This window comes from Oncorhynchus tshawytscha, linkage group LG16 (genome assembly GCF_018296145.1).
Source record: "Oncorhynchus tshawytscha isolate Ot180627B linkage group LG16, Otsh_v2.0, whole genome shotgun sequence".
NCBI lineage: Eukaryota > Metazoa > Chordata > Actinopteri > Salmoniformes > Salmonidae > Oncorhynchus > Oncorhynchus tshawytscha.
The window spans coordinates 1820303-1826518 of record NC_056444.1 but is presented as its reverse complement, the minus strand read 5'-3'; positions in this window follow the sequence as shown (position 1 = coordinate 1826518).

Sequence of the window (6216 nt, the reverse complement as noted above, 5' to 3'; positions counted from 1 at the left end):
ATTCCTAAGCCTATCCCCGAACTTAATCCTTACCTTAACCACTCATAACCCTGTCCCAGACCTTAACCTTTCATAACCCTATCCCAAACCTTAACCCTTACCTTAACCATTCATAACACTATCCCAAACCATAACTATTATCTTAATCATTCATAACCCTATCCCAGACCTTAACCATTCATAAGCCTATCCCAAACCATAACTATTATCTTAACCATTCAGAACCCTATCCCAGACCTTAACCATTCATAACCCTATCCCAAACCTTAATCCTTACCTTAACCATTCATAACCCTATCCCAGACCTTAACCATTCATAACCCTATCCCAGACCTTAACCATTCATAACCCTATCCCAGACCTTAACCATTCATAACCCTATCCCAGACCTTAACCATTCATAACCCTATCCCAGACCTTAACCATTCATAACCCTATCCCAGACCTTAACCATTCATAACCCTATCCCAGACCTTAACCATTACCTTAACCATTCATAACCCTATCCCAGACCTTAACCATTCATAACCCTATCCCAGACCTTAACCATTCATAACCCTATCCTAGACCTTAACCATTCATAACCCTATCCCAGACCTTAACCATTCATAACCCTATCCCAGACCTTAACCATTCATAACCCTATCCTAGACCTTAACCATTCATAACCCTATCCCAGACCTTAACCCCTTTCCATTCATAACCCTATCCCAGACCTTAACCATGCATAACACTATCCCAGACCTTAACCATTCATAGCCCTATCCCAGACCTGAACCATTCATAACCCTATCCTAGACCATAACCATCTTTTTAACATTTTATTTCACCTTTATTTAACTAGGTGGCCAGTTGAGAACAAGTTCTCATTTACAACTGCCACCTGGATAAGATAAAGCAAAGAAGTGCGACACAAACAACAACACAGAATTACACATAAACAAACGTACAGTCAATAACATAATAGAAAAATCTATATACAGTGTGTGCAAATGAATTAAGGAGGTGCGCCAATAGGCCAATCGTGGCAAAGTCATTATAATTTAGCAATTTACACTGGAGTGATAGATGTGCAGATGAGGATGTGCAAGTAGAAATACTGGTGTGCAAAAGAGCAGAAAAACAAAAACAAAAATGGGGATGAGGTAGGGAGTTGGTTGGATGGGCTATTTACAGATGGGCTGTGTACAGCTGCAGTGATCAGACAGCTGATTCTTAAAGTTAGCAAGGGAGATATAAGTCTCCAAATTCAGTGATTTTTGCAATTCGTTCCAGTCATAGGCAGCAGAGAACTGTGAGGAAAGGCGGCCAAAGGAGGTGTTGGCTTTGGGGATGTCCAGTGAAATATACCTGCTGGAGCGCATGCTACGGGTGGGTGTTATGGTGACCAGTGAGTTGAGATAAGGTTGGAGCTTTACCTAGCAGAGACTTATAGATGACCTGGAGCCAGTGGGTCTGGCGACGGATATGAAGCGAGGGCCAGCCAACGAGAGCATACAGGTCGCAGTGGTGGGTAGTATATGGGGCTTTGGTGACAAAACGGATGGCATTGTGATAGACTGCATCCAATTTGCTGAGTAGAGTGTTGGAGGCTATTTTGTAAATGACATTGCCGAAGTCGAGGATCGGTAGGATGGTCAGTATTACGATAGTATGTTTGGCAGCATGAGAGAAGGATGCTTTGTTGTGAAATAGGAAGCCGATTCTAGATTTAACTTTGGATTGGAGATGCTTAATGTGAATCTGGAAGGAGTGTTTACACTCCAGTCAGACACCTAGGTATTTATAGTTGTTCACATATTCTAAGTCAGAACCGTCCAGAGTAGTGATGCTAGTCGGGAGGGCGGGTGCGGTCCGCGATTGGTTGAAGAGCATGTTTTCATTTTACTAGCATTTAAGAGCAGTTGGAGGCCACAGAATGAGTGTTGTATGGCATTGAAGCTCGTCTGGAGGTTAGTTAACACAGTGTCCAATAAAGGGACAGAAGTATACAGAATGGTGTCGTCTGCGTAGAGGTGGATCAGAGAATCACCAGCAGCAAGAGAGACATCATTGATGCATACAGAGAAGAGAGTCAGCCTGAGAATTGAACCCTGTGGCACCTCCATAGAGACTGCCAGAGGTCCGGACAGCAGACCCTCCGATTTGACACACTGAACTCTATCTGAGAAGTAGTTAGTGAACCAGGCCAGGCAGTCATTAGAGAAACCAAGGCTGTTGAGTCTGCCGATAAGAATATGGTGATTGACAGAGTCAAAAGCCTTGGACAGGTCAATGAAGACAGTTGTACAGTACTGTCTTTTATCAATGGCGGTTATGATAGCGTTTAGGACCTTGAGCATGGCTGAGGTACACTCATGACCAGCTCGGAAACCAGATTGCATAGCGGAGAATTCGAAATGGTCGGTGATCTGTTTGTTCACTTGGCTTTCAAAGACTTTAGAAAGGCAGGGCAGGATGGATATATGTCTGTAACAGTTTGGGTCTAGAGTCTCTCCCCCTTTGAAGAGGGGGATGACCGCTTCAGCTTGCCAATCTTTGGGAATCTCAGACGATACGAAAGAGAGGTTGAACAGGCTGGTAATAGGGGTTGCAACAATTTCGGCAGATAATTTTAGAAAGAGAGGGTCCAGATTGTCTAGCCCGGCTGGTTTGTAGGGATCCAGATTTAGCAGCTCTTTCAGAACATCAGCTGTCTGGATTTGTGTGAATGAGAAGCGGGGGGACTTGAGCCAGTTTCTGGGGGGTGCAGAGCTGTTGGCCGGGGTTGGGGTAGCCAGGTGGAAAGCATGGCCAGCCGTAGAGAAAGGCTTCTTGAAATTCTCAATTATTACGGATTAATCAGTGGCGACAGTGTTTCCTAGTCTCAGTGCAGTGGGCAGCTGGGAGGAGGTACTGTTATTCTCCATGGACTTTACAGTGTCCTAAAACTTTTTGCAATTAGTGCTGCAAGATGCAAATTTCAGTTTGAAAAAGCTATCCTTTGTTTTCCTAACTGACTGTGTGTATTGATTCCGGACTCCCCTGAAAAGTTGCATCATGGGGACTATTAGATGTCAGTGCTGTACGTCACGGGGTGTTTTTGTGCTGGTCAAGGACCAATTCTGGAGTGAACCAAGGCCTATATCTGTTCTTAGTTCTACATTTCTTGAACGGGGCATGCTTATTTAAGACGGCGAGGAAAGCAATTTTAAGTGAACAATTAGGCATCTTCTACTGATGGGTTGAGGTCAATATCCTTCCAGGAAACCCGGGCTAGGTCGATTAGAAACGTTTGACATTGATGAGGGGTGGTTGTTTGACCGCGGATGCAGGCAATGAGGCAGTGAACGCTGAGATTCTGGATGAAAACAGCAGAGGTGTATTTAGAGGTCAAGTTGGTCAGGATGATATCTATGAGGGTGCCTGTGTTTATGGATTTTTGGTTGTCCCTGGTAGGTTCATTGATAATTTGTGTGAGTTTGAAGGCATCAAGCTTAGATTGTAGGATGGCCAGGGTGTTAAGCATATCCCAGTTTTGGTCACCTAGCAGTACAAACTCTGACGATAGATGGGGGCAATCAATTCACATATGATGTCCAGGGCACAGCTGGGAGCTTTGGGGGATCTATAACAAGCGGCAACAGTGAGGGACTTATTTCTGGAGAGATGGCTCTTTGAAAGTAGAAGCTCAAACTGTTTGGGCATAGACATGGATAGTTTGACAGAACTCTGCAGGCTATCTATGGTAGATTACAATTCCGAACTGGTCGTCCAGTTCTTGGGGAACAGACATTAAAAGGAGCAGGTTTTTGGACCCGGTAGAATAGATTTTATGTAGCCAATAAGACGTTAACATATTACTTTGAAGAGATTTCATTACAATATATTCAGAGGAGGTTTTTGTACAAGTTGTTCTTTACTGTTTTGTTATTTCCCTTTGGTGAGATTATCCCCTGTAGTCAAGGTAACCTGTCTAAATTATTACCACCCCTTAGCACTTACATCTGTAGCCATGAAATGCTTTGGAAGACTTTTCATGGCTCACAACAACATCATTATCCCAGAAACCCTGGACCCAATATAATTTGCATACCGGCCCAACAGATCCACATATGACGCAATCTCTATTGCTCTCCACACTGCCCTTTCCCATCTGGACCTACCAGAGAATGCTATTCATTGACTACTGCTCAGTATTCAACAGCATAGTGCTCCTCCAAACTCATCACTAATCAAAAGACCCTGGAACTGAACACCTCCCTCTACAACTGGATCCTGGACTTCCTGACGGGCCGCCCCCAAGTGGGGATGGTAAGCAACAACACATCTGCCATGCTGGTCCTCAACAAAGGGGCCTCTCAGGGGTGAGTGCTTAGTCCTCTCCAGTACTCCCTGTTCACCCACGACTGCGTGGCCGCGCGTGACTCCAACACCATCATTAAGTTTGTCGACGACACAACGGTTTTAGCATGATCAACGGCAAAGATTAGACAGGGAGGAGGTCAGAGCCCTGGCAGTGTGGTGTCAGGACAAAACCCTCTCCCTCAATGTCAGCAAAACAAAGACGCTGATCGTGGACAACAGGAAACGAAGGGCCGAGCACGCCCCCATTCACATCAACGGGACTGTAGTGGAGAGAGAACTTCAAGTTCTTCTGTGTCCACATCATTAAGGACCTATCAATGTCTAAACACATCAACACAGTTGTGAAGAAGGCACGACAACGCCACTTCCCCATCAGGAGGCTGGGAAGATTTGGCCTGGGCCCTCAGATCCTTGTATATAGCCATTGTATTACCTGGTACCCCTGCACATTGACTCAGTACTGGTACTCCCTGTATATAACCATGTTATTACCTGGTACTCCCTGTATATAACCATGTTATTGCCTGGTACTCCCTGTATATAACCATGTTATTACCTGGTACTCCGTGTATATAGTCATGTTATCACCTGGTACTCCCTGTATATAGCCATGTTATTACCTGGAACTCCCTGTATATAGTCACATTATCACCTGGTACCCCCTGTATATAACCATGTTATCACCTGGTACTCGTTGTATATAGCCATGTTATTACCTGGTTCTTCCAGTATTTAACAATGTTTTTAACCTGTACTCATTGTATATAGCCATGCTATTACCTTGTACTTACGTACGCATTTCATGGTGAATTCCATCTCTGTTGAATTCAATTTAAGGTCATTAAATTTATTGTGATTTAATTTAATTTAATACAATTTAATTTAATTTCATGTGATATAATTTAATGTGATTTAATTTAATGTGATTTCATTTAATGTGATTAGTTGAAAGTATGACATACAGGGTACAATTATCACACACACACACAGATACACGCACATACACACACATACACTAATACACAAACACACACACATACACAAACACACACACACATACACACGTACATTAATACACAAACACACACACACACACACACACACACAGATAGAGTGGGGGATAGCAGTAACAATGTAGCAGTGGGGATTAGCAGTAACATTGGAACAGTGGGGATTAGCAGTAACATTGGAACAGTGGGGATTAGCAGTAACATTGTAACAGTGGGGATTAGCAGTAACATTGTAACAGTGGGGATTAGCAGTAACATTGGAACAGTGGGGATTAGCAGTAACATTGGAACAGTGGGGATTTGCAGTAACAATGTAGCAGTGGGGATTAGCAGTAACATTGGAACAGTGGGGATTAGCAGTAACATTGGAACAGTGGGGATTAGCAGTAACAATGTAGCAGTGGGGATTAGCAGTAACATTGGAACAGTGGGGATTAGCAGTAACATTGGAACAGTGGGGATTAGCAGTAACATTGGAACAGTGGGGATTAGCAGTAACAATGTAGCAGTGGGGATTAGCAGTAACATTGGAACAGTGGGGATTAGCAGTAACATTGGAACAGTGGGGATTAGCAGTAACATTGTAACAGTGGGGATTAGCAGTAACATTGTAACAGTGGGGATTAGCAGTAACATTGGAACAGTGGGGATTTGCAGTAACATTGTAACAGTGGGGATTAGCAGTAACATTGTAACAGTGGGGATTAGCAGTAACATTGGAACAGTGGGGATTAGCAGTAACATCGTAACAGTGGGGATTAGCAGTAACCTTGTAACAGTGGGGATTAGCGGTAACATTGGAACAGTGGGGATTAGCAGTAACATTGGAACAGTGGGGATTAGCAGAAATATTGTAACA